We start from the raw sequence: 10358 nt of genomic DNA on the forward strand, positions 1-10358 counted from the left end.
TAGGAGAGATTTCTGTCTTCTAATAACAGCTTTATTTTTTTTCTTCAATTTTTTAAGGTTTTTTTTTTTTTTTTTTTTTTTTTTTTTTTTTTTTTTTTTACCATACCACTTAGGAGTTTTTCCTGTGTCTGGTTTTCAGAAGCTTATCACATTGGATCTTAAGATTGTAGGTTTGTTTTTGACACAGCTGTGAAGGTTTTGTCATTATTTCTGTTTCTTCCTTCATTATCTCCATTTTCATGAGAATTTATCATTGATTTTGACACATTTTATATGGGGAATGATTTAAGATCATTCTCTAATAATTCCAGAATGTGACTTACTTCTATACCAGTGTGAATTAATAGTCTTCTATTATTGTATTATTTTCTTATTTCCTATGAACTTTTCATTATATACTAGATATTTGTTGTTTTGTTATGACTCTTTGTGAATCTTTTTGGCTTTTAGCAGGTAGTCACTATGTTGAGTAATACCAGGTGCTGGTCTATTTTTGTGTGTTCTTATTTTCAATGACACTTTAATTTTCAGGGATTTTAAGTAATTTGCTCTGCTTTGCCTATATAGTGCCATCTGAGCACCAATTGACCCTTGTTAGTTTTGCCTGAGGGAGCATAAAGAGGTTTTTCAGATTGGAGTGTTATATTTTCTTGGTAAGTAGAGGAAATCAGTCTTTAGGATAGAAGGTTATAGTCCTCTCAGGTTATATGGCTTCTGTTAAAAAAAAAAGGATCTCTTGCAGATTGTCATACTGAGCTTGTCAACTTCACACAAATGTAAAATCCCCCTGGGAAAAGGAAACCTCAATTAAGGACATGCCTTTATCATCTTGGCTTGTGGGCATGTCTGGGGGGTAGGGGGTCTTAATTGCTCATTGATGTAAGAGGGCATAGCCCACTGTGGGTGCTGCCATCCCCAAACAGATGGATTTGAACCAAATAAGCAAGGTAGCTGAGAAGGCCAGAAGGAATAAGCCTCCGGGCAACAGAGAGCAACTAAGGAAGGCACTGGCAGGGTATCCTCATATTTAGCCTACTTTATTGACTTAATTTTGTCATTTACTTTATTAATTTGTTCATTTATTTGGCAAGAAAACATTTATAGAAGATTAACCAATGAAATAGTCTTTGTGATTTTCCAGGAATTGTTGTGGGTTAAATACTGGGCCAGTATTGAGAATAGAGAATCTAAATTAATTCTAGTCAGATTTAAATTTAGCCAAATCTCAGACAGAGTATTTCTTTAGAGGTATAACCAAGTATAAAATGTATCTAGGGAAACACCTGACTTGGGCCTATTATTCAAATGTGTGGTTTAGATTTATTTTATACTGTCAATCTAAATTTTGATTTGTTTATTACACATTGCTGTAGAAATATTGTACTCATCTTTCAAGGCTGTAGTCTGTCTTTTCTTATTCCAACTGGGTTAGAACATTTGTTTTATTATAAATTTGGTACTATGACAATGTTCAGGCCTTCTGTGTTGTTATTTTGAAGTTGCTCTCATAAAGAAGCAGGGCACATATCCTTACCCTATGAATATCATTTGTCTTGTGACTTGCTCTTGTCAATAGGTGTCACTGGGTGTGTTAGTGAGCCAGCTTAAAGCTTAGACTTTAAGAAACCTTGTAGACTTCATATCCTTTTATTTTATTGGCTCCTGAGGGAAGTCAGAACAGAGGAAAAGGTGCTTTCCATTAGGCCTTCACACACCGTTCACCTTGCCAGGTTGATTGTATGTCTCCATCATCCAGTACACATAAATATTTGAAAGGTCAGGGATGTTTATTTCACTCCTATGAGTCTTAGAAACTTTTAGGTATGTAGCAAGTAGATAGCAAGTACTAATATAGGAATGAGAAGGAGGCAAATGATCAACATAGATGAAATGAAGCTCAAGGGAGGCAGAAACAAATGTTTTGTTAGAAAATCCCAACTTATTGCTAATATAAGATTAATTTTTCTTGGACAAAAATAATGCCAAATGTGATTAACATACAAGAACATTTAAAGTAAAGAAACAATCTTCAAGTAGATTGAATAGGCATATGGCTCCTTTTTTTTTTTGGAAAGGCTTAATTAAAATTAAGTAATGACCATTTTTTATTTCTCTAAAGAGTACATTACATTCTTTAAATAATATTTGGAGAACAGCAGGAGAGAATGATAAGAATAATGGTTGCAAAATTTTGATTTAATGCAAAACCTTTGATTGGAAAATTTAATTTAGCACTGATATTATACTTTCTGAGTTATTTTTCAAATGTCCAATAATTAGCTAATATTAGCAATAGCCTTGTGAATTGCAGTAACTACTACCTACTTTGCACATTGGGTAAGGTATTTAATCACAAATAAGAACTTTCAGTAATATAGATAGTTCTTACAAAAGAAGACCTTGATGGTTTGCCATGATATGAGAAAAGACAGAGTGATGCCAATCTATTTCTTTTTTTTTCCTGAAAAATGTCAGTAGACACTTTCATTCCACTGTATTTTTGTTATGACAGGACTTAATTTACTACTGGCTTTTCTCTGGCACATTTCTGGGTCATTTCAGGAGCAGAGGATTATAATTTGGTGGGTGGCTGCAAAGGCCTTTTTTACTGTGTGAAAGAAAGAGGGTAATAGGAGTCAGAACATACTAATGAAGGGTTTAGTAATAACCAAGAGATAGAAAAGCTGGAGAGAAATTCTTTATTCATCATATCTCCTTTCCATGCACTCCATGACCTCCATATTTATTGTGTTCTCTGAAATGTAGTGCTACACGTGTAATTAAGAATGGGTTCTATGTGTGCTCTTTACTTGCAAACATGTGGTTGCTGCCATGGAAACAGCAAAGGAACCAGCAGAAGAGTCACTCTCTGATTAATGTAATTACACAGCAAGCTGTATAATACCCTTAAATACCATTTATTTCTGCATGAAGAAGACATTAAAATGGGTATTATGTTCAGCAAGTTAACATCTTTAAATTCTTTAGGAACACGTGATTTTTATGGCATGATTAAGATAATGTTTATCTTGGTCATTCAAGATCATAGCCTAGGAATAGCTTTGTTGTGTTTTGGCTCAATTCAATTCCTCAGAATAATTATTGACTGTCAACTCTGGGGCAACAGAAATGCAGGCCTGTAAGTGTCACAACAATGTACATGGTATGATCTTGGCTATTGAGGACCTGAGAGTCTAACAGACTTAGATTATTAGCCATACAATATGAATTATAAGTGCAGAATATTGCAACAGAACAGAAAACCACTGTTAACCTTTGTGAGTTTGTAGAAGGAGATGGCATTCTCAGATTTTGTAATCTGTGAAAAAGTTAATGAAGGCACAGTTTGCAACATGTGGATAGGACACAGGGACCACAAATTAGGAGGTTACCCCCCCCCCAAGAAAAAGTCACAGTAAGATAACATGACCATTGAAGGGACAAGGGAAATGCAATAACTAGAACCTGGAGTGAAAACATTAGTTGATAGAAACTATGATTTTTCAGTTGAAGATGTTCCCATTGTAGTGATTCAACAAGAGTACTCAAAAGAATAAATATTATGATCTTTCGTTGTTGCTGGCCTCTGATATTTTGCTGCTATTCATTTCATTGTATGAATCCAATAGGATGTCAAAGGTTGAGGACACCTATTTATACAGTTCGTATGTTTCACTTTCCTAAGACACAAAACAAGTGGCAAAGAATACTGACTGGATTTAAAGAGAGAAGGGTGTAAAAGACTGACACAATTGCATACAAATACACATATTCAACATAGGCACATATATACATAAACATGTGTATATATGCTACAGACATGCATGTCTATATAGGAAATCTTTTGTTATATCAATATATTTTTACCATTTTATTAGGTATTTTCTTTATTTACATTTCAAATGTTATCCCCTTTCCTAGTTTCCACTCTGAAAATCCCCTATCCTCTCTGCCTCCCCCCTGCTCCCCAACCCACCCACTCCCGTTTCCTGGTCCAGGCATTCCCCTATACTGGGGCACAGAACCTTCACAGTACCAAGCAGGTCTCTATACAGTTTTATATTATAGATGATCCATGCAGTTTGGGTTTCCTCTAGTGTCATAAAGGGATGTCTGCTTTCTTGACAATTACTGATTGTAGTTCTTTGTGTATTTTAGTTATTAACCCTCTATCAGATGTACATCTGAAAGAGATTTTTCTCTCATTCTGTAGGCCACCTCTTCATTCTTCATTCAACTATGTTTCTTTTTCCATGTACATAGCTATTTGATTTTATGAAGCCCCATTTATAAATTATTGGTCTTATGCCATAAGCAACTGGAATCCTATTCAGAAAGCCCTTTCCTGATCTTATGTCCTTAAGTGTACCACAAACTCTTTCTTCTAGATTCAATGTTACTCGACCTCTGGATTGTGATCCCTTGTGGGTTGAATGAACCTTTCATATGGGTAGAGTATCAGATATCCTGAATCAGATGTGCTGTATATCACCTATCTACATCATGATTCACAGCAGTAGCAAAATTACATTAATGACATAGCAACAAAACTACTATGGTTGGGTGTCACAATAACATGAGGAATTATATTAAAGGATTGTGGCTTAAGAAGGTTGGGAACAACTGTATAAGTTTCAGCCTTTCAAATCTTTGATTCCTTTGGAATTGAGTCCTGTGTGTAGTGGGAGAGCTCCCCCTCCCACTCCAATTAGTGTTTTGTTCTTTTGGAAGTCATATGCCTATACATGAATGCTTTTTAATCTAGATCTTCAATTGAATTCTGTTCCATTGATCTATACACATTGAACTAACTTCTTGAGTTCCTTGTATACATTGGATACTAGCTCTCGATCAGATGTAAGGTTGGTAAAGATATTTTCCCAATCTGTTGGTTGCCATTTTGTCCCATTGACAGTGTCCTTTGCCTTACAGAAGCTTTGCAATTTTATGAGGTCCCATTTGTCTATTGTTGATCTTAGAGCATAAGCTATTGGTGTTCTGTTTAGGGAATTTTCCCCTGTGCCCATGGGTTTGAGGCTCTTTCCCATTTTCTCTTCTATTAGTTTCAGAGTATCTGGTTTTATGTGAAGGTCCTTGATCCACATGGAACTAAGCTTTGTACAAGGAGATAAGAATGAATTAATTTGCATTCCTCTACATATTGACCTAAACTTGAACCAACACTATTTGTTGAAAATGTTACCTTTTTCCCACTGGATGGTTTTAGCTCCTTTATCAAAGATCAAGTGACTTTAGGTGTGTGGGTTCTGTTACAATGATCTACCCGTCTGCCACTGTACCAATATGATACAGTTTTTAACACAATTGCTCTGTCAGGGATAATGATTCCCCCAAAAGTTCTTTTATTGTTGAGAATAGTTTTCACTATCCTTGGTTTTTTTTGTTAGTCCAAATGAATTTGAAAATTGCTCAAACTCTATGAAGAATTGAGTGGGAATTTCAGCATCTAATGAAAAGATCATGTGGTTTTTTTCTTTGAGTTTGTTTATGTAGTGGATTAAGTTGACGGATTTACATAAATCGAACCATCCCTGCATCTCTGGGATGAAGCCTACTTGATCACTTTAATGTATTCTTGGATTCGGTTTGTGAGAATTTTATTGAGTATTTTTGCATTGATATACATAAAGGAAATTTGTTTGAAGTTCTCTTCCTTTGTTGGGTCTTTGTGTGGTTTAGACATGAGCGTAATTGTGGATTCATAGAACAAGTTGGGTAGTGTTCCTTCTGTTTCTGTTTTGTAGGATAGTTTGAAGACTATTTGTATTAGGTCTTCTTTGAAGGTCTGATAGAACTCTGCACTATACCCATTGGGTCATAGGCATTTTTTGATTGGGAGACTTTTAATGACTGCTTCTATTTCTGTAGGGGTTATGGGACTGTTTAGATGGTTTATCTGATTCTGATTTAACTTTCCTACCTGCTATCTGTCTAGAAAACTGTCCATTTCATCCAGATTTTCCAGTTTTGTTGAGTATAGGCTTTTGTAATAGGATCTGATGATTTTTAAAAATTTCTTCAGTTTCTGTTGTTATATCTACCTTTTTATTTCTGATTTTGTTAAATTGGATATTGTCTCTTTGCCTTCTGGTTGGTCTGGCTAAGAGTTTATCTATCTTGTTGATTTTCTCAAAGAACCAGCTCCTGGTTTGGTTGATTCTTTGTATAGTTCTTTTTGTTTCCACTTGGTTGATTTCAGGCCTGAGTTTGATTATTTCCTGCCATCTACTCCTCTTGGGTGAATTTGCTTCTTTTTTTTCTAGAGCTTTCAGGTGTGCTGTCAAGCTGCTAGTGTATGCTCTTTCTGGTTTCTTTTTGGAGGCACTCATAGCTATGAGTTTTCTTCTTAGGACTTTTTCATTGTGGCCCATAAGTTTGGGTATGTTTTGCCTTCATTTTCATTAAATTCTAAAGTCTTTAATTTCTTTATTTCTTCCTTGACCAAGTTATCATTGAATAGTACATTGTTCAGCTTTCATGTGTATTTGGGTTTCTGTTGTTTTTGTTACTATTAAAGACCAGCCTTTGTCCATGGTGATCTGATGGGATGCATGGCATTATTTCAATCTTCTTATATCTGTTGAGGTCTGTTTTGTCAAATGGTCAATTTTGGAGAAGATACCATGAGGTTTTGAGAAGAAGATATATTCCTTTACTTTAGGATGAAATGTTCTATAGACATCTGGTAAATCCACTTGGTTCATAACTTCTGTTGGTTTCACCATGTCTCTGTTTATTTTGTGTCTCCATGATCTGTCCATTGATGAGAGTCTGGTGTTGGAGTCTCCTACTATTATTGTGTGAGGTTAAATGTGTTCTTTGAGATTTAGTAAAGTTTCTTTTATGAATGTGGGTTGGCCTTGCATTTGAAGCATAGATGTTCAGAATAGAGAGTTCTTCTTAGTAGATTTTTCTCTTGATGAGTATGAAGTTTCCTTCCTTATCCTTTTTGATATCTTTTGGTTGAAAGATGATTTTATCTGATATTAGAATGGCTACTCCAGGTTTTTCTTGGACCATTTGCTTGGAAAATTGTTTTCCAGCCTTTTACTCTGAGATAGTTTCTGTCTTTGTCACTGAGGTCTGTATGCAGCAAAATGCTGGGTCCTGTTTAAGTATCCATTCTGTTAGTCTACATCTGACTTTCATAGTCTCTGATGAGAAGTCTGGTGTAATTCTAATAGGCCTACCTTTATATGTTACTTGAACTTCTGCCTTTACTGCTTTTAATATTCTTTCTTTATCTCATGTTTTGAATATTATGACAGGAGGAATTTCTTTTCTGGTCCAGTCTATTTGGAGTTCTGTAGGCTTCTTGTATGTTCATGTGTATCTCTTTCTTTGGGTTAGGGAAGTTTTCTTCTATAGTTTTGTTGAAGATATTTACTGGCCCTTTAACTTGGGTATCTTCACTCTCTTCTATACCTATTATCCTTAGGTTTGGTCTTCTGTTGTGTTCTGGGTTTCCTGGGACTTTTTAGGTTAGGAGCTTTTTGCTTTTTGAATTTTCTTTGATTGTTTTGTCAATGTTTTCTATGGCTTCTTATGCACATGAGATTGTCTCTTTCATCTCTTGTATTCTGTTGACAATGCTGATGATGCTTGCATCTATGATTCATGTTCTATACCTATATTTTCTATCTCCAGGATTGTCTCTCTTTGTGTTTTCTTTAGTGTTTCTCTTTCTATTTTTATATTCTGTTTGGTTTTGTTCAATTCCTTTACCTGTTTGGTTGTGTTTTCCTATAATTCTTTCAGAAATTTTTGTGTTTCCTCTTTAAGGGCTTCTACCTGTTTACTTGTGTTCTCTTGTTTTTCTTTAAGTAAGTTATGTCCTTCTCAAAGTCCTTTATCATCACCATGAGATGTGATTTTTAGTCAGAGTCTTACTTTTCCGGTGTGTTGGGGTATCCAGTACTTGCTCTGGTGGGAGAGGTTGTTTCTGATGATGGGCCAAGTAGTCTTGATTTCTATTGCTTATGTTCTTGTGCTTTCCTCTTACCATCTGGTTATCTCTGGTGTTAGCTGGTTTTGCTCTCTCTGACTGGAGCTTATCCCTCCTATGGGCATGTGAGCAAGCCTGTGATTTTAGCTGTGTCAGCACTCCTGGGGAGACCAGCTATGTCCTGGGTGTGGTTTGGTATGGAGGACTTTGGTGCAGCGTTAACTCTGGGGTGCAGTTGGAGACCAGAAGGATTCTTTCCCCAGCTGCTCCCCTGTTCCTGTGCACTGTGTGCTCCTGATGGTTCCCTCTTTAGACAGTTATTTGAGTGAAAGTGTTGAGCTCACCTCTGGTCTTAGAAGTAAGAGCACTCCTGAGAGACCAGCACTCTTCTGGTGGAATTTGAGTACAGAGGGCTGTGGGACAGCCTTACCTCAGGGGCACAGATGGAGAACAGAAGCCATAAAACACATTTTAGTTTATTTCTTGTTAATTTTAATTATCTGCTGAAGGACATTTAGGTTCATTCAATATCTTGGCTCTTTTGGATAATGACTCAGTGAACATAAGAGTGAAGCTATATTTTCAGTATACTCTTTATATTTCTTTTATTCAAGTACCAGCATTGAGTTTGCTAGATCATATGGTAGTTCTACTGTTATTTTTAAGCAACTTTCCTCCAGTTTTCCTTAATGACTATACTAAATCATGTTCCTTCTAATGATTTATAAGAATTTTCTTACTTCTACATCCTAAATTGCAGCACTCAATCTCTCTCTCTCTCTCTCTCTCTCTCTCTCTCTCTCTCTCTCTCTCTGTGTGTGTGTGTGTGTGTGTGTGTGAGAGAGAGAGAGAGAGAGAGAGAGAGAGAGAGAGAGAGAGAGAGATATTCTTCTCTTGCATTTACTTATAAAACATTTAGAAGTCTTAATGTCTAGGTTAAGTATCTTACTCCTGTACTCTAAAGAGTCTAATAGGTCTATTGGAAGGTGGCCCATGAATGAAGCTCTGTGGGACTCAGAGCCCTTTCGAGAAAACCCCAAGTATACAAGACAAGTACTGTAATCTCTGTTCCTCCACAACATGGGTTGTTCTTAGAATATTCTCTTATACCCCTCATATGTATAGTAATATGAGTGGGTTTTACTTTAGATTACCACTTGTTATTCAGAATGATGTTTCCAAGCAAGAGTTGCCCTTGTGACTGTATAAACCTAAACTCATGTGATCTTGCCCTGTGACTTTATGCAACTTGAACTCATGTGAACCTTGAACACATGAACTTTCTTAACCACCAGAATGCCTTCAAAATATAAATTGTGTGATGCCCTAAATAATGACAGCTATTGAGTGAAACATTTTAGTTCACCTAACTTGTAGGCTCCACCCTCCTGGTTCATGCAACCAAACAGAACAGTAACATGCTACTAAATAGAGCAGTAACATAAACACATGACTAACAAATTTCTAGTTTTTTTTATGGGACTGAAACAAGAAACAAGAGATAATATTGTAGATATAGGCAGAGTTAAACTACTTATGTTGTTTCTTGACTCAGCTCTATACAGCTTATGTATTGCAACCCACCATGTTCTCAATTGATTCAGTGTTTTCCCTTTAAGATATCTGAGAAGTATACTGTGGGTAGAACCTTTTGCCTTTCAGGTAGTAATTGTTCAACTCTTGTTCATCATGAATACTTCCTATTTGAACAAGGAAAATTTCCTTCACATATCTTGGAGGAGATTCACTATGAGATGCTGACAGACCCTTCCAAGTCAGAAAGCAATAAATAACTAATAATTGCCAGTATGCTCAAAGCCTCAAGACTGCATCCTGACTTTGGTATACACAAGCATTGGCATGACCAAAGTTGACCTTGTAGATAATTTTGGAACCCTTGCTAAGTCTGTCATAAACATTTTCATTAATGCCATCTGAATTGAAAGACAGACAGACAGACAGACAGACAGACAGACAGACAGACAAACAGACAGAAGGAAAGAAAAAGAAAAAAGGGACAGGACATGACTACTCCTAGGTATGGTAGAGGAGAAAGTTTATTATAGATAAAGGGGAGAACATAGCCAAATTTAAAGACAGAAATATCTGGAATAGGCCTGATTGGATATGATCAGATTGAGCTGGGCCATGTGGGGAGAATTGGAGGAGGAGAGAGAGAGAAAAGAGGAGAACCAGGTACAGGAAGATAAAGTTACAAAAGTGGTGGGTAACGAAAATGTCTGGAAATAGATAGATAGATAGATAGATAGATAGATAGATAGATAGATAGATAGTGTACTGGCTATTTTTGTGTCAACTTGACACAGCTGGAGTTATCACAGAGAAAGGAGCTTCAGTTGAGGAAATGCCTCCATGAGATCCAACTGTAAGG

The 10358-nt window shown here is 36.2% G+C and overlaps 1 pseudogene; it reads left to right on the top strand.

Annotated features, from left to right (window-relative positions):
- Positions 1-9778: 9778 nt before the first annotated feature.
- LOC110286434 overlaps positions 9779-10358 on the top strand; it is a 5560-nt pseudogene continuing 4980 nt past the window's right edge.

Source organism: Mus caroli, chromosome X (assembly GCF_900094665.2).
Source record: "Mus caroli chromosome X, CAROLI_EIJ_v1.1, whole genome shotgun sequence".
In the NCBI taxonomy this organism is placed as follows: domain Eukaryota; kingdom Metazoa; phylum Chordata; class Mammalia; order Rodentia; family Muridae; genus Mus; species Mus caroli.